At 51.8% G+C, this 24561-nt stretch overlaps 1 protein-coding gene and 4 non-coding genes across 5 annotated transcripts in view; 4 read left to right on the forward strand and 1 right to left on the reverse strand.

Annotated features, from left to right (window-relative positions):
• The window catches only part of LOC142821621 (zinc finger protein RFP-like), a 411497-nt gene that overhangs the window by 66439 nt on the left and 320497 nt on the right, over positions 1 to 24561 (reverse strand). The window lies entirely within an intron of this gene.
• On the forward strand, positions 2102 to 2174 carry TRNAK-CUU (transfer RNA lysine (anticodon CUU)). The gene has a single exon. It is a non-coding gene; the product is annotated as a tRNA-Lys (tRNA).
• TRNAR-UCG (transfer RNA arginine (anticodon UCG)) lies at positions 8058 to 8130 on the forward strand. The gene has a single exon. It is a non-coding gene; the product is annotated as a tRNA-Arg (tRNA).
• TRNAQ-CUG (transfer RNA glutamine (anticodon CUG)) lies at positions 12273 to 12349 on the forward strand. The gene has a single exon. It is a non-coding gene; the product is annotated as a tRNA-Gln (tRNA).
• TRNAG-UCC (transfer RNA glycine (anticodon UCC)) lies at positions 17461 to 17532 on the forward strand. Its single transcript has one exon. It is a non-coding gene; the product is annotated as a tRNA-Gly (tRNA).

Below are 24561 nucleotides of genomic sequence, written 5' to 3' on the forward strand. Positions count from 1 at the left end.
CCAGCTAGGGACACCTGCCCTGTCCATCCTGGTTTAATGCCATTGATTATGGCTGCCAGGGATCCCAAAGTTGAGTAGCTCTGCATTAAGGGTTCTTATTAATGTCAAGCAATGTAAAGCCAGAGTGTGATGGAACTGGAAAGGAAAATGTTTACACTCGAAGGAATTTTTTTCCAAGGGGGCATTCGGAGTTGAGACAAGGACCAGTTGATCTGCAGTCAAAGACTGTACCACTGAGCTACACCCCCATGGAAGCTAGTGTAACCCCCAAGGAGATTGCTTGAATTCCCGGGGCTTTGTCTGCTGGCAGCTCAGGGAGAGGCACTATGAGTTTGCCTTGGCTCCCCCTCCCTACCAGGGCCAGAGTCTGCCCGGCAACCCATGGGGAGTGAGATGCCCCTCCCAGGGGGAAGGAGAGACCATTGTTGAGGGGAGTCTGGAGCCAGCCAGGAAAAGGGGAGGACTGAGTGTGTGGGAGCTAGTAAGCCCCAGGCCTGCATGCAGGGTTCCCCCTGATAGCTAGCCTCTAGGGACCTGAAGGCAGGATCCCTCAGCTGGGTTTATGTCTCCACTGTTGATTCCCAGTTGTGGAGTTTGCTGGGAGGCTTCCCCAGCCAAGCTGAGTGGGCTCTCCAGCTCCCTGGGTGAAAGGAGTCACTGCATGGTCAGCTCGGCTCTAGCAGCAAGTTCAGGGCTGCTGCCTGCTGTGTGGGTCTGGAGGCTGGCCTGGGAGGCTATAGTTTTGAATTTTGGTGCAGTTGTGTGGTCTGCATCTTGAGCCCTGCACCCCTTCGCGGTGAGGGGAAATTCTGGGACCAAAGCAGCCTGGTTCCTGCTTAAAGAGGACCCCTGTGAGAAGAGAGCAGCCCTTTGCAGAGACTGAGTCATCTCTCAACCTGAGGCTCATTCATGGAGTGTGTGAGTGCACCAATTTTTAGTTAGTCAGGCAGGGAATTTGTTTGGGGATTTTATTACCTGCAGCATATTAAACTGTGGAGGGATTTACTGCCTTCTCCCATTTGTGAGTCCTTTGGGCTGTACTGGACCTAGTCAGCTCCACTGCTAAACCACTGCAGAGAAGGATTGTGTGGTCAACAGTCATCAAGGGCCCCAACAAAGTACGCTTACCAACGGGACACTAACCTCACAGTTGCTGGGCACCGGTGACCCTAAAAATAGTGTTACCCTGTTCTATTATAATTGTCTCTTGTTTAATATAATTGTGTTTATTATAGTGTATGTGTTTGTGTTATTTTCTGGGAGTCTCCAACTATCTGGCAAATACGTGGGGATTATCCTGGGCTAGAATTTTCCTCCCAAGCTGCCCTGGTGACCCTGCTAGGAAGGAGTGAGGGGGGTGGAGGCACCGCCAAGTACATCAATCAGAAAGAATAAAATTGAGTAGGTGGCGGGATCCAGAAGAACCCAGACCTATCCATCCGAACCTGAAAGGAGATTGGCTTTAAAAGAAGGTAACCAGGTGGAGAGGGGGCGCTACACTAGCATTAGCAGCCAATGTTGGGAACTGGGCAGGGAACAAGAGACTTTTATGTAAAACACAACCCAGGTGCTACCCTTGGGCTTGGTCTGCACACTGAGCAGATGGGTGGGAGGGGTCTGATGCTGTCACATATGCAAGGCAAGTCACCCACCTGGTCCCTGGGGAGGGCGGGGGATTTGTATATTTTAGGAAGGGTCCTGAGCAGCTTTTCACCCCAGCTTTGTGGGAGGCCAAGTAGGAAGGGGCCTCTGGAGGCTCATAGCCCCCTGGCCTGCTGTGTCTGTGGAAAGGGGAGAAGAGGACACACACCTCTCACTGGGGAACAGGACGCATGGATCCCACTCATTCCTGCAGAAAATTAAACAGGCTGAGCATTTTGCAGAGAACAGGCCAGAGCCCTTCTCCTGTCCCTGGAGAGATGGAAATGGGTCCATTCCTTGTGGGGAAATGAGTGGGTGTGTCGGGAGTGGGGTTCGAGTTCAAGCCTTTCCACAGACCAGAACCCCATATTAGGGGCAAGAAAGAGCCTTGAGTCAGGCAGTGGAGAACACTTGGCTCCTGTTACCCTGAGATGGGATATTAGGAAACTTTTCATATGCAACCTGGCTAGCTCAGTTGGTAGAGTATGAGACTCTTAATCTCAGGGTCATGGGTTCAAGCCCCATGCTGGGTGATGCCCTTCCTTAACTCACATTCTCAGCCTGTGAGCAATTGGCTCTCAGTTTTCACCAGGGTTTTAGAAAGAAAAAGTCTAGTCCTGGGGTCCAGCTTTAGTAGAACCAACTGCAATTTCCATCTTCTGAGGAGAAGAGAAGAGGATTTTCTTCTCCTCAGTTCTAGCCACATCAGCCCAGGAGGAAGAAAAAATAACCCTCCGCCCGCTGATTGTCCCCCGTCAGCTTCTGTAGCTTCACCTCCTTCCACAGCAGCTCCAGCTTTGAGCTACAAATCTCAAGGGGCTGGTGAGGAAAGTAGGCGCTTCCCTGAGAACAAGAGGTGGAGTGTTCACAAGGAGCATCCCCCTCCCCTCCAGACCAGGGTGTTAGGAAGAGCTAGGAACAGAACAGTCAGACAAGTTCCATCTCTTGAAATGTGTTTCTGTGGTGTAGTGGTTATCATGTTTACCTAACCCGCACAAGGACCACGGTTCAAAGCCAGGCAGAAACACAGGGTCTTCTCTTATTGCGGTGCCCAGGTAACTGCAGCTGCTGCTGATCAGCCTGTTGATGAGCCCAACGCTCATGTGACAGACGGGGGGGGGGGGTAACGTCAGCTGATAATGCCCCTGGGTGCCAACCTGGGGAAGCCAGATAAATTAGGCCAGGCAGCTGCTTGTGCCTTGGCCTCCCCTGCCCTGGGGGGGTTGGTGCATTGGGCTGGCTCTGCCTGCAGCCTCCCTTGTGTGACTTGCCCAGTGTAACAGGCCAAATGTTGGAAAAGCCTCTTCCCCCCCCAAAAAAAGCAGAAGAAAAAGCTGCACAAATTGGGTTTTGAAATTTGCATAGCTTTTCCCAGAAGAGCAGTGTAGGGCAGACATAGCCTGAGTGTTGCTCAGCACTGGTAGGAGACAGGGAGGGACAAAACGATCTAATGGCACCTGAAGCCTTTCAGAACAACTCCCAGCCCCAACCGGAAGAACCAGCCCTTCCCTCCATCCTCACTGGGGTCTGCTGGGAACTGTCTGGACTCAAGCCCACCCCAGTTTCACCCTAAGGATTGCCTGTTCTGTAAAAGCTGTGCCCTGTAAATGAGAAAGCAGCTAAAGTGACACTCGTGGGACTTGAACCCACAAACTTTGAATGTCTAGCTGGGCTCACATGAATCACTGCAGCTTAAAATAGTGATAGAAAAATAGCCAAATTAGTCTGGGGTAGCTGAAACAAAATACAGAAAAAAACCAGTTTCTTCCCATTTTAACTCAGAAAGGACATTATCTCAACGACTTAATTACCTGCCTCCTGCTTCAAAAGCCTTTTAAAACTGCACTTTCAAGGGAATCCTCTGAACTGTTATTCATGCTAAAATTCGACACTTTACGGCGGGGTCCTAACAAAGACTCTAGTTATCTTACCCATTACAAAGATAGCTTCCCCAATTATCACCTCTAATATCATTAGCGCACAGACATTTACCTTCCCCCCCGCCTCTCCGTTCTGTTCTGAAATTTGATTTGTCCTTTTCATATGTGTTTGGTTTTTTTAATTGTATCCTTTGATATATATGGTTGTGACAATTTTCTTCCACTATTTGATCTGAGGAAGTGGGTCTGGCCCACGAAAGCTCATCATCTAATAAACCATCTTGTTAGTCTTTAAAGTGCTACATAGTCCTGTATTTTGTTGCAGCTTAAAAGTCCAACATGCTTTCCATTGCACCACAGAGCCTGATATCTCCACTCTCTGCTTTGCAGCATGGCAATTGCTGGTGGCAAAGAAAGGGGAGCCAGGTCTGTCACTTTTGGGAGAGCAGGTAGGAAGAGGGAGGGGGCCACTGAGCCCCTGACAGTGAAAATAAGGGATAAGAGCTGAACTGCAGTTGGAGAATGTGGGCATCGATCCCACTGCCTCTCACATGCTAGGCAAGCGCTCTACCACTTGAGCTAATTCCCCTGCTGCTTTTACAGAGGCCTTCTTGGAGGCTCTTCCCTTCTCCACAGCGACATCTGTCATCTAGGTCAGTTAGTCATGGGAAAGGAGAAGGCTCCGAAAAGGCCTCAATGGCAACTCTCAAGGAGACTCCCTGCAGCAAAGCCATGGGGGGGGGGGGGGGGGAACTCTGAGATGGCCCCTGCCCTGCAGCCTGTCCCACCGGGCCATTGTCATGGACTCTCTATGAGGTCACCACCTCCCATCCTCCATTAGCCAATAAGCTGAAGGGCTGCAAAAGGCCCTTGTGATGTCACTGCCACACCTACCCCTGCCCTCCAGGGCTAATGTCCTGCCCCAAGCAGCCCGTTTGCATGGCTGAGCTGCTCCCAGGGGTGAAAGTGACACATTTCTTACAGGGAGTCCTGGGAGATGAAGCAGCTGGAGGGATCCAGAAGAGCAGAGGCCAGCCTGAGAGCTGAGAGTCAGAGGTGCCCTCTGCACTTTCCCACCACAGGTCCTATGGTGTAAGAGACAGTGCTCCGGACTCTGAATCCTGCCATCTGAGCTCAAATCTCAGAGTGGGACCTACTAAGACTCAGCTGGTTGTTACAAGGTTCAGGTGCTTCGGCTTCCATGCCCTGAGGTTCAATAAGAGAGTTTTGTTCCTCTTGCTGGGTGTCTGAGGCCACTGGAGCTCCATCTCCAGACTGAGCAGGGGGGCGGGAAGGGCCTGATGCCATCACAGCTGCAGGGCAGGTCACCCAACTGACCCCTGAGCTCAGCCCATGCTGGAGGCAGCCAGACAGTGTGAGCGGGTCAGAGGGGGGATTGGGGGAAGGGTCCTGAGTCCTGGCTGCCAGCCACGCACCTTGGCACAAAGACCAATGGCCCCTGCACAAAGTGTATTGTGGGAATAAGAGTTGGGGCAGCAGGAAAGGGGCCGGCCCCTCAGCACCAGGGCACAGGCAGGAGAAGATGGGAGTGAATCCTGCTACCTCTGCCATGGCTGTAACGTCCCTGCGGCTGCCTATGGCTTCTTTCTGAAAGGGCCACTTGTGAGACTGACACCTGTGGGCCGGCAAGGTCGGAGGTTTAAGACGTGATGCTCATATCACACAGACACATCTTAAGAGCAAGACCCTTATTTCAAACCATAACGGGCTCGCTATTCCAACGTCCCTGCAAACCTCATGTTGAGAGGAGTGAGGGATCGGAATTGTGATTTATTTGGAAACAAGTGCTGTGTAGCCAGCGCCAAAATACAAAATAAGCTATTTCAAAATTGACTTGAAATAAGCTACCCAATTGCATCGCTTATTCTGAGCTATGGGACGCACCCTAGTGAGTTAGAGCCCAGCTCTGCCCCCAGCTTTCTGCCCACCCACAATTCAGCGGAGTGAAAGTGCAAGTGAAGCAGGGATTTGCATAATCACATCTGGCCGCTATTTCAAAATACCCTATTTTGAACTAACAGGCGCTGTCTAGACACAGTTCTTTGGAAAGAAAACCCTTCTTCCAAAATCCCCCTTACTCCTTATGAAATGAGGTTTAAGGGTTAGTTCTGACGAAGGGTTTTCTCCCACAATAAGCGTATCTCAACAGCGTTTTGTATTTTGAAATAAAGTATTTTGAAATAGCACCAGTCTGCGAATATGCAAATGAAGTGCAGGATATTTAAATCCCAGCTTCAGTTACAATTTTGAGTGTCTACATTTGCATCCCTCGCAGATTCTCTGGGCACCGACACACCCAGGGAATCACAAGGGCATGTGGTGCTGGCTCTCCTGTCCCAGGAATTGCAGTCAGAGCCCTGCCTTGCCAGTGCCAGTCACAGCAGCCTCTGCACCCGCTCCAGGCTTGTGGTTTCCTTCTTCTCAACGTCCCTCCCCAATCAGCCTTTTCCTGAACCAGCAGTTTCATGAGTGGCCAGGGGAGGCCTCTTCTGTGTCCCAGAAGGGAACAGGAAAACTTGAGCAAAGACTGAAGTAAGGTACCACTGGGATTTGAGCTTACAAGGCAGGCGCTTTAGCCAGCTAAGCCATGGTGCCCTTTTTCACTAAGTCTGCAGTATGGAGCTTTTCCAAGATAACTTTTGTATTGGGAAAAACTCTGCCCTGTCCATGGAACAGGTCAACTTTTTGAGATCAGTTTCCAAAAAAGTGGGCGTGTTCTTTCGGAAGCCCTGTATTCCTCATTTTATTAGGACTTTTCTGAATACCAAGGTGCAGCCATTCCCCTCCAGCCTTGGAGGGGTCTCAAGGCCTGTGCAGCCCAAGAAATGTGATTGGCAGCTCATACCCACAATCTTTTTGTCACTTGCAGTGCAGCCTAAGGGTCACTTACCAAGCACGCAGGACAGTCCACCACTCTCCCAGCTGAGCTATGGAAGGGTACCTGAGTGCTGCTGGTTTGTCCATGTTGGCTCGTCTACAAGTGTCAGGGCCTGTGCTCCCCCAAGCGAGTGGCATCGCAGAAGAACCCAGGAGCACTTCCCATACAGAAGGACCCCTGAGCTAGATCCATTCACATCACAGCAAAAGAAAAATAGCTGGGTTCTTCTCCTGGGTCTTTTTTTGTTTCACTGTCTCTAGGGGTGCAGGAGGGGCAGACCCAAAAGAACCAAACCGGTCGAGTGCATCTTGGTCCAGTCTCTCACTTGTGCTGCTCCCTCTCCCAGACTGTTCCTACGCCCAAGGCAATAGCTCCACACCCAATGGATGGGTGAGCAGAGGCCAGGGGGCAATAGGCAGAGTCTGGCAACTGCTGGGACCGGACCTGAGGGCATCAGGGGAAGCAGCGAGAAACACAATCTCAGCCCCCTGCATCTCTAGCCAGGCTGGTAGGTTTCATGGCTCCAGCTCTTGTGAGCCAGCCAGATGAGAGGCCGAGCACCAGTGGGCATTAGACACCCAGCAGAAGTCACAAAAATCTCTTCTCACCAGCCTGAGGACAAGAAACTTAAAGCCGGGAGGGTTTTGCAACAACCAGCCTAGGAAAATCCCACTGACAGTTGAACTCAGGTTGCAAAGTTCAGAGCCCTGAGCGCTGCCCCTTGCAGCATGGGACAAACAGCTGATGTTTTTGATGGGCACCTGGGGCTCTCAGCACTCAGGCTGCCTCTGCTCTCCTGGTTCCCTCCAGCTGCCCCATTCCCGCTGCCTGTGGGGCTGGCAGGAAAGAGGCCCAGGGTCAGGCTAGAGCCAGGGGAAGCAGGAGGAAGGGAGATCCCCAGTCTACCCAGCTCCTTTTTGTGCAAAAGCCTCTTGTGCAAAAACAGACCCCAATTAATTATGCAAATGAGCATGGCAATATGCTAATCTGTGCTACATTTGCATGAGGTTTTGCGGAGGAGAGATGCAGTATGGAGATAGCCTAGGTGGTAGAGAGCCATGAAGTGACATTGACTCAGGAAAAATCCCTGGGCTGCAATTCTTAGTTACACACAATAAGAATAATTCACCAGCTCAGACGTGATTTCTAAACCTCCAAACAAGGAAAATAATAAAACCTGATGGACTAGGGCAGTGGTCCCCAATGCGGTGCCCGCAGGCGCCATGGTGCCGGCTGGGCCATTTATGTGTGCCCGCGGAGCAATCTGGGCTGGCCTGGGCATGCGGCAGGTGCCAGCCCCAGGAGCATGGGCGGCCCCTCCCCGGGGTCACAGCACATGCCGGTGCCGGCCCCAGGCACCCGGTGCCTGGAAAGCCCCTGCCTGGGGTCACGGCACAGGCTGGTGCCGTCCCTGGCTCCGGGGTCGTGGCACAATCTGGTGCTGGCCCCGGGTGCGTGGCGCATGCTTGGCCCCGCCCCCAGGCACGTGGCCCATGAGGGGCCCCGCCCTTGGAGGCGCGGTGCGTGAGCGGCCCTGCCCCTAGGCACCCAGAATCCCCAAAACGTTGGGGACCACTGGACTAGGGAGACTTTTCTCTACCCACACATTGCAGGAAATCCAATTGTCTGGAAGTCAAGACTGTGTAGCCTAATGGATAAGGTGTCTGACTTCGGATCAGAAGATTGAGGGTTCGAGTCCCTTCACAGTTGCATTTACCTTCCTTTGTTTGTGCTCATGGATCCTCATGTTGCTGCCCTGGAAAGGTCCTATGTGACAATGTGGTTTTTCTATATGTGGAAGGCCTGTAGCTGTTCAGTAGGTCTAAACTATGGGGGATATTGCAGGGTGTGGTGGTTCCTGGTTTGTGAAAGCAGGACTGGTGGTGCCAGGAGAGAAGTGGCAGCCTGGCCCAGGGGGGAGCATCAGCCAGCAGGGAGGGGGTCTGATCAGGGCGCAGAGATCCTGAATAAACATTGAAAAGCCTTTTAAATATCCCTGCTGCTGCCAGTTCCAGTGAGGTTTAAGGCACTGCCATGTGTCGGAATGGAGAGAGCCTGGTGCATTCACCATCCGGAATGAGAATATGGATACAAAATTCCAAAGATGGCGTCGGCTTTCTGAAAATAAACGAGCCCCTTTTCAGTACATGATGTGGTGGTGCAGGGTTTATTGGATTACTCTGCTTCTGCTGGTGGAAGCAGGGCTGGCTCGGGGAAGGGGGGAGCAGTGGGGCTTGCTGGGAAAGATGGGGGGGAGAACTGATGGGAGGAAGCAGGGCTGGTGTGGGCAGCAGGGCTGGAGGGGATAGATCAGGAGGAGAAGTGGGGGAGAACCTCCAGGCCAACAGAGGGTGGGGGTAAGCAGGGATGTCCAGGGGGGAAGCAGGGGGAAGAGAATCGGCCGGCGGGGTTTGGGACTGATCCGGGTGCATGCAGATCCTGGGGCGCTGCCCATCCCGAGCATGGTCCTGGCGGAGCACGAAGGAGTCTGGCCTCCTAGATTCCATTTTGCCACCCCCTCGAGTAGTGTTGTGATAGTCTGGCTTGGATCTGTTCCTGTCTGCTAGATAATTGATTTTGCTAGGTGTAAATCAGCTAAGGCGGTGGGGTCTGATTGGTTAGGTCATCCTGTTACAGTATGTTCTGATTGGTTAGTGAAATTATACTAAAATAATTGGTTAAGGAAGAACTAAGCAGTATTGAGTTTCTCTATATAAACTGGGGTCCAAGAAGGAGACCAGCAAGAAGAAGGAAAAGGGGAGAAGAGAAGAGGAAGGAAAAGGGAAAACCTTGAAGCAGAACTCACCTCCAAGGCAGCCAGAACTCCTCTGCACTACAGTTTGCTGTGTGGATACTGTGGTAGGTGACATTGGGAAACAAACCCTGAGTGAACCTCTTGGGTCACAGCTGCTGGAACAATGAGGTAAGATGAATGAGTGGGGAGATGTCATGTGAAAGTTTAGACTGGTTTCCCTAACCCAGCCTACAGCAGTGAAAGTGCTGAATCCTAACCACTAGACCATCAGGGACACAACTTTCCTTACCTACACTAGCCTTTCACAGGCCACTTTCTGTCCCCTTCAGGACGAGGGTCCATTTTCCATTGCCCAGAGGGGACAAACCAGAAACCAAACAGAACATCAGAACAGCCAGACGGGGCCATGCCAGTTGTCCAGCTAGCCCAGGATCCTGTCTCACAACAGCAGCCAATTTCATTGCCCAGTGGGAATACTCAGGACAGACAATAGTTCAGTGATCCCTCCTGTCGCCCATTCCTAGCTTCTAGAATACATCAGCTAGGGACACCTGCCCTGTCCATCCTGGTTAAATGCCATTGATTGACCTTTCCTGCATTCAATTATCCAGTTCTGTTTTGGACCTTCTTGTAGATTTCACCTTCACAACATCCTCTGGCAAGGAGTTCCACTGGGCGCAAAAATGCTCCCTTTTGGTTTATTTTTAATTTGGTTACTTACCAGTTTCATTCTCTCACCCAGGATCTTGAGTAGGAGAAAAAAAATCTTTGCTTTCTGCACCCCTGTCATCGTTATGTAAACCTCTGTCCCGTCGCCCCTTAGTCGTCCCTTTCCCAAGCTGAGAAGAAGAAGTTCCATGAACTCCTGGGAGCTGCTGTTCCAAAGAAGAGGCATTTCCTGTGGCAAAGATGGCCGAGACCAATCCCCTACACAGAGTCCAGAAAATACCAATGGACACTGGGCACTTGTAAAGCTCCCTCTCGGGCAGCGCTACGGAATGGATCCGGCTGGCCATCGGGCTGCCTAACCCATCAACGGACGAGTCCCAGTGAGACTTCCCAGCCCAAGTGCAGAGACTGTGGAGTCTCCCACTCCCAGCCCAGTGGCAGAGGGGCAGCGCCCTGAGGAGGCGGGTCCCGAGGTAGTGGAGACCTTTGAAGGGAACGGAGACGTAAGGTCAGAAGGAAGGAGAACAAGTCACCTCTTCTCATGTGAGATGTGGTGGGAAACTACCAGATCCGGTGCAAGCCGAGCTCCAAGGGCTGGTTCCTGCCCTGGTGGCTCCTTGCAGGGCCTGGCTTGAGAAGCGCCAAGGAGCCGTGTGTGGCCAGGAGAGAGGGAGCAGAAGGAACGTGGCTGAAGGAGCAGGGTGGGGCAGTAGGAACAAGGGAGGGTGTCAAAGGAAGCGGGGGATGTTGGGTGGTAAGAAAGCCAGGAGAACGAGGTGGCTGGGGACTGGGCATGAGGCGGGACATTATGTAGTTTTGTGTCCCCGTGCGGCAAACGCACCAGCCACACTGCCCCAAAGGTGAACAGCCACAGTAGTGGCACTTGCAGGGTTGGTCCTGGACTGTGTGGCCGCAATGACCTGGTCCCAGGTAAGGCACCACTGAGAAGTCTCAGCCCCAGCCCTGCCTCCTCCAATCTCAGCCTAACCTGTTTCACTGTCTCCCACATGCTCCTGAAAACCAGCACACAGGCTGCCCAGCCCTGCACCAGGGGCAGACCCTGGAACTGCCTTGTGGGCACCCACAATAAGAGAACACCCTGTGTTTCTACCTGGCTTTGAACCAGGGACCTCTGGCGTGTTAGGCAAATGTGATAACCACTACACCACAGAAACACACTTAAAAGGGGTTTCTGCCACTGCACTTAAACTTGGGCAAATATTCGGATGCTAACCCTTTGGCCAACAGAGATTGCTGCGGGGCAAAGGAATTCTCTGTTGTCAGTTTTGTGGCCTCAGGAAGGGACCAAATGGAAGGAGGCCGGGCCCCAGCCTGGGGACTCCAACCTAGACCCTGAGAGGCTGCTGTGCCTGGCACTGGCAAGGCAGGGCTCTGACTGCAATTGCTGGGACAGGCGAGCCAGCGCCAAGTGCCCTTGTGATTCCCTGGGGGTGTCAATGCCCAGAGACCCCGTAAGTCCAACCTCTACAGCTCCTGCGACCGGGGAGAGTGACTCTCGTCCCCCCTCCCTTGGGATGGGCAATGGCAACAGGTGGAGGAGCTGGGAGAGAAGTCCCAGAGAGCAGCCCCATGACAAAGCTGGCCAAGCAGCTGCTGGGTATGGGGGAGGTGAGGGAGGCAGCCCCCAGTGGTGCCTGGCCAATGTGTCTGCTCTCCCTGCCATCCCTCCCTACGTAGCTGGAGTTGTCCATGTCCCCACAGCAGGAAGCCGAAGAGGGCAAAGAGCAGAAGTGCTGGAAGCTGGTGGGGGTGGCCTCTGGGTTTGATTTAGTGAGTCTTAGTTGGACTTGCTAAATCAAAAGCTGTAAGATGGATTGTGGCCATTCATCCCCAGCTGGACGTGGTCCTTGTTCTTCTGCAGGACACGGCCAAAGGAGAGTAAGGACGAGCCAATGGGCATCCAGATCAGATCACACCCTTGTTGAATGGATGGAAACAGAAACCAGACACACACACAGAGCCGGTTTGAATTGGTTCCAGCTGAGAGACGGGTTTGTCTGGTTTATGTGCATTGGCACTAGAGCACGTGAGGGGTTTGTGGTCATTTGAAGAATCCCTGTTCAATAGAAATCCAAAGTGTGACACACCTGGAGATGTAAAAGTTTCATTTCAATTGATGAGCTTTTTAAGGGGGCACTTGTTACACCCCCAGAGCAACCGTGTGTTTGCATCCAGTGTTGGGAACGGAGCAGGAAACGAGGCTTTTGTGTGACTCACAGCTCAGGTGGGAGGGGCCCTCACTGACCCCCAGAGTGTGACTAGTCCTAACAAGGGATTTGCCCTGAAAGCAGCAGAGCTGGGGCAGGACAGGGAGTCCTGGGAGATGAAGCAGCTGGAGGGAGCCAGGAGAGCAGAGGCCAGGCTGAGAGCTGAGAGTCAGAGGTGCCCACTCCACTTTCCCACCACAGGTCCCATGGTGTAAGGGGCAGCACTCAGGACTCTGAATCCTGAGTTCAAATCTGAGTTCAAATCTCAGTGGGACCTGCTGGTTGTTACAAGGCTCAGGTGCTTCAGCTTCCATGCACTGAGGTTCAACAAAGAGAGTTCTGTTCCTCTTGCTGGGTGTCTGAGGCCACTGGAGCTCCATCTCCAGACTGAGCAGGCGGGCAGGAAGGGCCTGATGCCATCACAGCTGCAGGGCAGGTCACCCACCCGGCCCCTGAGCTCAGCCTGAGCTGGAGGCAGCAAGACAGTGTGAGTAGGTCAGAGGGGGGATTGGGGGAAGGGTCCTGAGTCCTGGCTCCCAGCCACACACCTTGGCACAAAGACCAATGGCTCCTGCACAAAGTGCATTGTGGGAATAAGAGTTGGGGCAGCAGGAAAGGGGCCAGCCCCTCAGCACCAGGGCACAGGCAGGAGAAGATGGGAGTGAATCCTGCTACCTCTGCCATGGCTTGGCCCAGGAGGGCTGGGGTCTAGCAATTTTTGATCCCAGCTTTGTGGGAGGCCAAGTAGGAAGGGGCCACTGCAGGTGTACAACCCCCTGGCCTGCTCCATCTGTGGAAAGGGGGGGAAGAGGACACATACCTCTCACTGGGGAACAGGGCGCATGGATCCCACTCGTTCCTGCAGAAAATGAAACAGGCTGAGCATTTTGCAGAGAACAGGCCAGAGCCCTTCTCCTGCCACTGGAGAGATGGAAATGGGGCCGTTCCTTGTGGTGAAAGAAGTGGGTGTGTCGGGAGTGGGGATCGAGTTCAAACCTCTCCACAGACCAGAACCCCACATTAGGGGCAAGAAAGAGCCTTGAGTCAGGCAGTGGAGAACACTTGGCTCCTGATATGCTGTGATGGGATATTAGGAAACCTTTTGCACGCAGCCTGGTTAGCTTAGTTGGTAGCGCATGAGACTCTTAATCTGTGTCATCGGTTCAAGCCCCATGCTGAGCAGTTCCCTTCCTTAACTCGCATTCTCAGCCTACAAGCTATTGGCTCTCAGTTTTCACCAGGGTTTTAGAAAGAAAAAGTCTAGTCCTGGGGTCCAGCTTCAATAGAACCAGAGAGAGAACAAACTGCAATTTCCATCTTCTGAGGAGAAGGGAAGAGGATTTTCTTCTCCTCAGTTCTAGACACATCAGCCCAGGGGGGAGAAAAAATAACCCTCCGCCCGCTGATTGTCCCCTGCACCTTCTGGCGCAAGAGCCTCTTCCACAACAATGGTGGCTCATTAGATATGCAAATGAGGCTTACCCACTTGCCACTGCTCCTACCAGCCACCTTCCAGCCACCCCATCCATGCTGCTGTGGGTGCCAGTGTCTCACCACACTGTGAAATCAGACCAGAGACGGACACTGTCAGTCAACACTCATATCGGAAATGCTCCTGTGGATGCTGGGCCCACCAGAGCCGTGTGCTGCTGCCATCTGCCTGCTCCGTGGACATCTTCCCATTGCAGAGCGCGCGCCGAGCCAGACTGTGACTAGACAGCCCCTCTCTGGGCACCCAGGGACTACATCTACACTGCAGGCTTCTTGCTCAAGAATGGCCGTTCTTGCGCAAAAACTTGAGGCGCATCTACACTGCATGCGCGTTCTTGCACAAGTAAATATATGGCAAAACGTAGGAAAAGGGCTTCTTGCACAAGAGTTATTCCTCTCCCCATGAGGAATAAACCCTCTTGTGCAAGGGCTCTTGCACAAGAAGGTAGTATGAATGGGGAACAGGGTTTTTTCGTGCAAGAAACCCCTATGGCTAAAATGGCCATCAGAGCTTTCTTGCACAAGACAGCGTGCACACTGCCACGGACATTCTTGCACAAAAGCACATGGCAGTGTGGACATGCTCTTGCACAAGACATTTTGCACAAGAACTCTTGCACAAAATAGTTCTTGTGTAATAGCCTGCCGAGCAGATGTAGCCAGGGGGTGTTTGGGTTTGCTACCAGCACTGAGCTTTGTACAACAGCCCAGGGAACATTGTGAAAAGCAAAAACCTTCCCGCCCTGGGTGTCTCTGGCCAGCCTGGGAGTGGCACAAAAGTTCCTGGCAGTGCTGGCTTTCAGTAATTGGTAACAAACCTCAACAACTCACATGAGGTGGCCGAGTGGTTAAGGTGGTGGACTGCTAATCCGTTGTGCGCTGCACGCATGGGTTCAAATCCCATCATCGTTAGATGTTTGCAGCCCTCCCTCTTGCTTCTTCCAGAAGTTCAGTGCCAGCCCCTCCTGTGACCCTGCCTTCTGCAGCCTGGGAAAGGGAAAATCTCCAAAGAGACACTCCCAGATGGGACCCTCAATCCCTTCTGTCCTCAAGGGGAAACCTCACAAAGGAGATTCCAGGCAGCCAGGCCATGGGGGTCTCTGAGATGCCCCAGCCCTGCAGTCTGTCCCACCTGGCTGTTGTCATGGACCATCTGTGAGGTCACTGCCTCCCGGCCAATGAGCTTAGGTGCTGCACAAGGCCCTTGTGATGTCACTGCTGCCTGGCAGGCTCATGTCCTGCCCCTGGTCAGCCCCTTGGCATGTGTGAGCTGCTCTCCCTGCCCCCCTCACTCAGGGCTGGTTCTGGGGCTCAAGCAGGGAACATCAGAGGCTGCTCAGGGGGCCACATGCCCCCAAGGTCACCTTTTAAATATCAGGGCAACCTAGGATCTATCCCGTCCCTTCCCCAAGACCCCACCGCTTTGCTGAGCCCCTGCCCTCCCCAAACCTTTCCATGGACTCTTGGTTACTAATGGACACTCGCCACTAATGACATAATCACACCCCAGCCATTTTGCTAGGGCTGCAGCTGGGGAGAAAAGTTTCATTGAAATAAACAGATTAAGCGTTTGAACTGTCTCATGTTAGTTGATCAAACTTCTTTTGAAATAAAGGAAAACATTGCAGCCAGTACAAAAGGTTTCAATGCTGCTTTATTTATGGCAGGGGTGGGGAACCTTTTCTGGGTCGGGGGCCACTGATCCACAGAAAAATCGGGGACGACAAAAGTGAGAAACAAAAAACCTCTTCCAAAGGCCCCCAGCCCTCTGAGATGTGGCCCCCCAGCTAAGACACCTCACTCCTCTGGCATTCCAGCCCCCATGGCGTGAGGGGAAGGGACAGGGAGGACTGTGGTTCACATTTACTTTTCTGGGGCTGCAGAGCTAGTGGATTTTGTGGACCTGCTTAGTCTATTGGCTTCTAATCGAAAACCTGAACCACTCAGCCGCAATCTTAGCAGTGTCAGAGGGCCAGGGAAACTGATAAATAATCCCATTGCTCAGGTCTGACGGCACCTGCCCCATAGAATTCACACAGCAAACTTGGCTCCCCGAGCACAGGGAGTGTTGGGGGCTCATTGCTAGGCCGTGGGGTGAAGCATGAAACCAGCCCCCTCCTATAGGCCTGTGAGTGTTGCTGTCCCTGCTGTGCAGACAGGGCCATGGAGCCAGGGAGAGGTTCACTGAATGGGGCAAGGTCACCGAGCGAGTTAGAGCCCAGCTCTGCCCCCAGCTCCCTGCCCCACCCACCGACGTGCTGACTCCCTGGCTGCCAGGGGCTGTTTGCACTGGCCTCTTTTGTTTTCTTTTCTGCTGTGAGACATTGGGACAGTTGCCCAGGGTATCCCGCAGTTGCCATCTCCCTCTGTGCAAGTGCTGTCCAGAGCCCCGACTAGCAAATGCTGACACTGATGTTAGGTCCAGACCAGAGGGGAGTGTTTAAGGGTTATTTCGGAAGAAGGGTTTTCTCCCAAAATAACTGCATCTAAACGGTGTTTTTTATTTCAAAATAAAGTATTTTGAAACAACATCCGGACACGATTATGCAAATGACTCACGGGATATTTAAATCCCAAATTCATTTACAATTTCAAATGTCTCCATTTGCATTTTTCTCCTGAAGGAGACTGCAAGTGTAGACATGTCCTGGGTGTTGCAACCTCATAGCACTCACCTGATGTTCCCTCCCCACTGCCTGAAGACGTTTGGGAGTCCTCCTGCGTCTCCTGGTGCTGCAGGTCATCAGCATTGTCCAGGGTGAAGGTCACAAAGCTTCTGGAATCCTCCTCCTCGTCCTGGAGCTGCAGGTCATCAGCATTGTCATCCTGAAGCTGCAGCTGCTGCCCAGGTGTCTCCATCCCAGACTCCACAACTATCCCTGGAGACAGGGGCTCCCCAAACTCCGGGATTCAGTCCAGTTCCTCACAGTATGCACAGTCCTGCGGTGCTTCCCCAGAGCGAGACCTGCCCTCATGGGCCCTCACACACTCCTCCCGCAATTCTTTGACCTTGGGTCTGACTTGGTCTAGGATGCAGGATGGGGGAGGTGGCCTTTCTCTGCAAGGCCATCAGCCATTCGGCCACATGTTAGATAATTTCATGGCGGTTAGGTCCATAAAAGGCTATTAGCCAGGGGGTAGGAATGGTGTCCCTGGCCTCTGTTTGTCAGAAGCTGGAGAGGGATGGCAGGAGACAAATTGCTTGATCGTTGTCTTCGGTCCACCCCCTCCGGGGCACCTGGCACTGGCCACTGTCGGCAGACAGGCTACTAGGCTAGATGGACCTTTGGTCTGACCCAGTACGGCCGTTCTTATGTTCATATGTTCACAAATGTCCACATTCCTCCTCCTGGACTGCCGGGCCTGCAGAGACTCCCCCTCGGATCACAGCTCCAAGAGGGTCTTTATCTCTGGCCCAGACACTGACAGTGCCTGGCGTTTGCTGCCCCTTGCTTGGTCCTGTGATGTGTCCCTGAAGGGGTCTTTGGGGGCTTGTGCCTGTGACATGGCTCTCCGGAAGGCAGAAGTGCCTGATCTTAGGCAAACGACCCAGAAACAACACTTTACGGCCAATAACACAAGGACGGCTCTTGGTCCGCATCCCCAAGCCACACGGAGTATCCAAAAGTCACTTCTCCACCTCTCCCTTGGCTGCTCTAGAGCTTAGCCCGAAGGCCGATAAACTCTACTCTCCCACCCAACCACCTCTGGGACTCCTCTCCCGCCCAGCTCCTCACACCACGGAGAGTGCAGGGCAGCCACTACCCCAGCATCACCACTTCTGGTCTGTGCCTAATGGCCAAGAAATTATGCTTTCCCCAAACCACACAGGCACCCTCTAGCCTCATGGCAGATGTGAGCTTCCCTCACTAATTTTCCCAGCTGCTTTGTGGGCAGGCATTGGTGGTATAGTGGTGAGCATAGCTGCCTTCCAAGCAGTTGTCCTGGGTTCAATTCCCAGCCAATGCAATGTAAAGAGGGAGCATCAAAGCTTGTTGCTGAGCTTTTTACTTGAACCCTGAAAAAACAGGCACAAATGGGTCCTGCAGCTGCCGGCTGCCTCTCACCGCTTTTCATCCTCTCCGAGAGCATGCACAGTAATGGGTGGTTCCCTCATATACCCCTGCTGCGATTCCTTGACCTTGGCTCTGACTTGGTCTAGGATGCGGGGGTAGGAGGGAGGTGGCCTTTCTTTGCTAGACCATTGGCCATTCGGCCATAAATGTCCACATTCCTCCGCATGGACTGCAGGGCCTGCAGAGACTCCTCCTGGGATCACAGCTCCAAGACGGTCTGTATCTGTGGCCCAGACAATGACAGTGCCTGACGTTTGCTGCTCCTTGCTTGATTTGATTCTCAACCAATGCAAGGTGGGAAGGGAACAGGCGACCTCCTGGGGGAGAACTTATTTAACCCTGAACAACAGGCACAAGTGGGTCCCACAGCCAAGGGCTCCCTCTCACTGCTTTTCGTGGGGAGCAGCTCAAATAAAACTAATTTGGGTGTTGTGGGGTCTGCATGGGGCTTGTACCCATGACCTGGGCATTATTAGCATGAAGCTCTAAATAGCTGAGCCAGCAGGCCCATGCATAGCCCCCCAATAGAGGGAAGAGAAGAGTTTTGCCTGCTATGGGGGAAAGCAGGCCAAGCCAAGGGCCTTTTAGCCACTGGGTCTGTGCAGACTGGAGCTTCTTCTTACCAGCTCTCTGGCCTGTTCCCTGAAAAGCCTCAGCCTTCTGCCTCTTTCCCCTGTCCATCACAGGCAGCACAACAGTCACCACAGCAAACACCTCTGTTGGCAGCATGGGACTCAAACCCATGCCTTTGGTGTTATTAGCATCACACTATAACCAACTGAGCTAGCCAGGCAACTGGAATTTAGCTCACAAATGGCCCTTTCAGAAAGGCACCTCTAGCAGCTGAAGTGCTGTCTCTGCAGCTGCCAAGGGCTCTTCTCTGACAGGGCCACTAGCGACTCACTGAGATGTGGGTTGGCTCGTCCAGCCGGTTTGAGGTTTGGTGAAGGTGGCTAGCGGCCGGCATGGTGCACTGAGACCCAGGGCAAAGAGGAAGCCAGGATCTCTTGCTGCCAGCACCTTGCCTCCCAGCTTATTCCCTGTCAGCAGCAGCCACAGTCCCTTTCGGCCACTGGGTCAGCCCAGGAAGGGAGGCAGGAATGGGACCAAGTAGGGAGTCAGGCTGAGGGGGCAGGCAAAGCTTGTCTTGCCTTGTAGGGCCACTGGCAGCAGCTTCTTTCTTGTGCGCTGCTGAGGAGAAAAACACCCTGAGCAGGACCATGAAGACACATTTAAAAGAGCATTTAGACAGGAGCACCAACGGGGCAAGAGTCAGAGCCTGGCAACTTCTGGGACACAGAAGAGGCCTCCCCTGGCCACCCATGGAACTGCTGGTTCAGGAAAAGGCTGATTGGGGAGGAGTGTTGGGAAGAAGGAAACCACAAGCCTGGAGCAGGTGCAGAGGCTGCTGTGACTGGCACTGGCAAGGCAGGGCTCTGACTGCAATTGCTGGGACAGGAGAGCCAGCACCACACGCCCTTGTCATTCTTTGGGGGTGTCCGTGCTCAGAGAGCCTGAGGGTGCAACCTCTGCGGCTCCTGCAGCCATGGACAGTGAGGGCGTCAGGTGCTTCTCACATGTGGTTTACTTCTTCCCAATACTCCTCCCCAATCAGCCTTTTCCTGAACCAGCAGTGCCATGGGTGGTCAGGGGAGGCCTCTTCTGTGTCCCAGAAGGACATAGGAAAATGTGAGCAAAGGCTGCAATAAGGCACCACTGGGAGTTGAACCCAGGATCTCCTGTTTACAAGGTAAGTGCGTTAACCAGGATACCCTCCTCAGGCTGATTGGTAAAGCTGGTCCATGGCCCCAGACAACACCTTTGACTCCCAAAGTACAGCAATTTCCTTTCAGCCCTGGCTGTGTCTGCGGATGAGCTGCACAAAGGAAGATACAAGATCGCTGGGGGGGGTCTTTGCCGGATGAACGTGCCTGAGGAAAGAAGCTGGAAGCGCAACAGACACACAAAAGGGGACGTGGGACAGTTTGAGTCACACACACGGCAGGTGGTGCAGCACAGCCAGGGACCTTATCCACTCACAGAGCTTCACAGCTTCTCTACCCCCAAACCCCATCAGGCAACTGCCCCATGGGCCTCGCCCGCACCATGCTCAGGGCCTGGGGATTTTCTGTCACTTTGCCAGATCAAATAACTAGCCCCCCACTGCTCTGGAGTCTCTGCCTCTCATGGGCCTTCTCGTCCTCAGGCTCCGCTTTGTCTCCAGACAGACCCTGCTCTGCTACAGCCACCTCCCTCTGGCTGTCACTCCTGGGCATTCTAGGGCAAAATGTGCCACTTCATTCTGACTTTGAATACACAGGCTTTTAGCAACCAGATCTGCATCTTACACCAGCATTTGCTAGTGAGGTGTCTGAACAGTTTGTGTAGAGAGGGAGACAGCAACTGTGGAGCATCCTTGCCAACTACTCTGGAGAGCAGAGAAAAGTAAACTCTTTGTCAGTGAGAGCAAACTACCACCCCAGATGGGACTTGAACCCACAATCCCTGACTTAGAAAGTCAGCACCTTGTCCATTAGGCCACTGGGGAACACAGAAAACACTACCAGGGAAAGAAATTCAACCATCTAAATGTCCCTTCTTCAACTTTTAGCTCCTGATTAAACCCCTTTGAAGAAGCCAGATACACAGGAAGGGCTGATCACATGCCTCTGAAAATCAGCTTTCCCTGAGTATCTGTAGCTGCTCCAAGTCATGAGCCTTGACGTCCCATCTCCCTCTCGAAACCAGGGAAGTGTCTCCCACCGCTACAGCCTCCTGAGGCTCTATGGCCCTGTCTGTACAGCAGGGACAGCAACACTCACAGCCCCACAGGAGGGCCCCTGGACTAGCAATGTGGCCCCCTAAGCAGCCTCTGATGTTCCCTGCTTGAGCCCCAGAACCAGCCCTGAGTGAGGGGGGCAGAGAGGGAGCAGATCACACAAGCCAAGGGGCTGGCCAGAGGCAGGACATGAGCCCTGCAAGGCAGCAGTGACATCACAAGGAACTTTTACAGCATTTCAGCTCATTGGCTGGGAGGCAGTGACCTCACAGAGGGTCCATGGCAACAGCCAGGTGGGACAGGCTGCAGGGCTGGGGCATCTCAGAGACCCCCATGGCCTGGCTGCCTGGAATCTCCTTTGTGAGGTTTCCCCTGGAGGGCAGAAGGGATTGAGGGCCCCATCTAGGAGTGTCTCTATGGAGATTTCCCCTTTACCCAGGTTGCAGTGAGAGAGGGCTGGGGCAGGCAGGGTTACAGGAGGGGCTGGCACTGAACTCCTGGAGAAGCAAGAGAGAGGGCTGCAAACACCCAATAAGAATGGGATTTGAACCCATGCATGCAGAGGACAATGGATTAGCAGTCCATCTCCTTAACCACTCAGCCACCTCATCTGAGCCGCAAGAGTTTTTTTCAAACCACCTGAAGTCAGCACTTCAAGGAACCTTTGTGCCACTCGCTGGCTGGCCAGGGACACCCAGGGTAGGAAGGTTTTGCCTTTTCACAATGTTCCCTGGGCTGCTGTACAAAGCTCAGGGCTGGTAGAAAGCCCAAACACCCCGGCTGTGTCTACACTGGCACCCTTTTCCAGAAAAGGGATGCTACTGAGACACTTCGGAATTGCAAATGCTGTGGGGGATTTAAGTATCCCCCGCGGCATTTGCATGAACATGGCTGCCGCTTTTTTCTGGTTCGGGGCTTTGCCGGAGAAAAGCGCCAGTCTAGACGGGGTCTTTCGGAAAATAAAGCCTTTTCCGGAAGATCCCTTATTCCTGATTTTAAGAGGAATAAGGGATCTTCCACAAAAGGCTTTATTTTCCAAAAGATCCCATCTAGACTGGCGCTTTTCTCCGGCAAAGCCCCGAGCTGGAAAATAGTGGCATCCATGTTCATTCAAATGCCGCGGGGGATATTTAAATCCCCCACGGCATTTGCAATTCTGACTTGTCTCATTAGCATCCCTTTTCCAGAAAAGGGTGCCAATGTAGACACAGCCCCCCTGGCTACATCTACCCTGCAGACTTCTTGCTCAAGGACTGTTTTATGCAAAAGGTCTTGCACAACAATGTGTTCACACTGCCATGTGCTGTTGCACAAGAGAAGTGCTTTTCTGTAAGAGCGCCCATGGCAGTGTGGACGTTCTGCGCAGGAAAGCTCTGATGGCCATTTTAGCCATAGGGCTTTCTTGAGCAAGAAACCCCTGTTGTCTCTTTCCCTTTCCCTCATTGTCTGCACTTGGCCCCCTGCCATTTACATAAGAATGGCCGTACTGGGTCAGACCAAAGGTCCATCTAGCCCAGTATCCTGTCTACCGACAGTGGCCAGCACCAGGTTCCCCAGAGAGGGTGAACAGAAGACAATGATCTAGCGATTTTTCTCCTTCCATCTCTCCCCAGCCTCTGACAAACAGAGGCCAAGGACACCATTTTATCCCCTGGCTAATAACCTTCTATGGACCTAACCTCCATGAAATTATCTAGCTTCTCTTTAAACTCTATTATAGTCCTAGCCTTCACAGCCTCCTCTGGCAAGGAGTTCCACAGGTTGACTACACGCTGCGTAAAGAAGAACTTTCTTTTATTAGTTTTAAACCTGCTACCCATTAATTTCATTTGGTGTCCTCTAGTTCTTCTATTTAGGGGACTAATACATAACTTTTCTTTATCCGCCCTCTCCACACCACTCATGATTTTATAGACCTCTATCATATCCCCCCTCAGTCTCCTCTTTTCTAAACTGAAAAGTCCCAGTCGCTTTAACCTCTCCTCATATGGGACCCATTCCAAACCCCTAATCATTTTAGTTGCCCTTTTCTGAACCCTTTCCAAGGCCAAAATTGTCTTTTTTGATGTGAGGAGACCACATATGTACACAGTATTCAAGATGTGGGCGGCCCATAGTTTCATACAGGGGCAGTAAGATATTCTGGGTCTTATTTTCTATCCCGTTCCTAATAATTCCTAGCATCCTATTTGCCTTTTTGCCCGCTGCTGCACACTGCGTGGAAGTTTTCAGAGAACTGTCCATGATAACTCCAAGATCTCTTTCCTGATTTGTCGTAGCCAAATTAGCCCCCAACATACTGTATGTATAGTTGTGGTTATTTTTCCCGATGTGCATTACTTTACACTTATCCACATTAAATTTCATTTGCCATTTTGTTGCCCAATCACTCAGTTTGGTGAGATCTTCTTGGAGTCCCTCACAGTCTGCTTCTGTCTTGACTATCCTAAACAGTTTGGTATCATCTCCAAACTTTACTACCTCACTGCTTACCCCTTTCTCCAGATCATTTATGAATAAGTTGAAAAGGACTGGTCCCAGGACTGACCCTTAGGGGACACCACTAGTTACCCCTCTCCAATCTGAAAATTTACCATTTATTCCTACCCTTTGTTTCTTGTCTTTTAACCAGTTCTCAATCCAAGAAAGGACCTTCCCTCTTATCCCATGGCTATATAATTTACACAAGAGCCTTTGATGAGGGACCTTGTCAAAGGCTTTCTGAAAATCCAAGTATACTATATCTACTGGATCCCCCTTGTCTGCATGTTTGTTAACCCCTTCAAAGAACTCTAATAGATTAGTAAGACAGGATTTCCCTTTACAGAAACCATGTTGACTTTTGTCCAACAAATTATGTTCTTGTACGTGCTTCACAATTTTATTCTTCACTATTGTTTCGACTAATTTGCCCGGTACTGAAGTTAGACTTACTGGTCTGTAATTGCCAGGATCGCCTCTAGAGCCTTTTTAAAATATTGGTGTCACATTGGCTACCTTCCAGTCATTAGGTACGGAAGCCAATTTAAAGGATAAGTTAGAATCCACAGATAATAGCTCGGCAATTTCCCATTTGAGTTCTTTTAGAACCCTTGGATGAATGCCATCCGGTCCTGGAGATTTGTTAACATTAAATTTTTCTATTTGTTCCAAAACCTCCTCTAATGACACTTCAATCCGGGACAGTTCCTCTGATTCATCACCCACAAAGGAAGGTGCAGATTCAGGAATCTCCCCAACATCCTCAGCTGTGAAGACTGAAGCAAAGAAATCATTTAGTTTCTCTGCAATGGCTTTATCTTCCTTGATTGCTCCTTTTTTAGCTCGATCATCTAGAGGACCCACAGGTTTTTTAGCAGGCTTCCTGCTTCCAATGTACTTAAAAAACATTTTATTTCTTTTTGAGTTTTTGGCTAGCTGCTGTTCCTCAAAATCTTTTTTTGCTTCTCTTATTACATTTTTACCCTTGATTTGACAGTGTTTATGTTCCTTTCTATTTATCTCTCTAGGATTGGACTTCCACTTCTGAAAAGATACCTTTTTGTCCCTCACTGCTTCTTTTACATGGTGGTTAAGCCACGGTGACACTGTTTTAGGTCTCTTGCTATGTTTTTTAATTTGGGGTATACATTTAAGTTGGGCCTCTATTATGGTGTCTTTAAAAAGTTTCCATGCAGATTTCAGGGATTTGGCTCTAGTCACTGTGCCTTTTAATTTCTGTTTAACTAACCTCCTCATTTTTGTGTAAGTCCCCTTTTTGAAATTAAATGCCCAGGTGCTGGACTGCTGAGGTGTTTTTCCCACCACAGGAATGTTGAATGTTATTATATTATGGTCACTATTCCCAAGCGGTCCTGTAACGGTTATTTCCTGGACCTGATCCTGCACACCACTCAGGACTAAATTGTGAATTGCCTCTCCCCTTGTGGGTTCCTGCACCAGCTGCTCCAAGAAGCAGTCATTTAAGCCATTGAGAAATTTTCTCTCTGCTTCTCTTCCTGAGGTGACATGTATCCAATCAATATGGGGGTAGTTAAAATCTCCCATTATTAGGGTACGTCTACACTACAGAGTTAGTTCGAACTAACTTAGTTTGAATTAGTTAATTCGAACTAAGCTAATTCGAACTAACGCGTCTAGAAA

This window comes from Pelodiscus sinensis, chromosome 19, assembly GCF_052426305.1.
Source record: "Pelodiscus sinensis isolate ZL-2025 chromosome 19, ASM5242630v1, whole genome shotgun sequence".
NCBI lineage: Eukaryota > Metazoa > Chordata > Testudines > Trionychidae > Pelodiscus > Pelodiscus sinensis.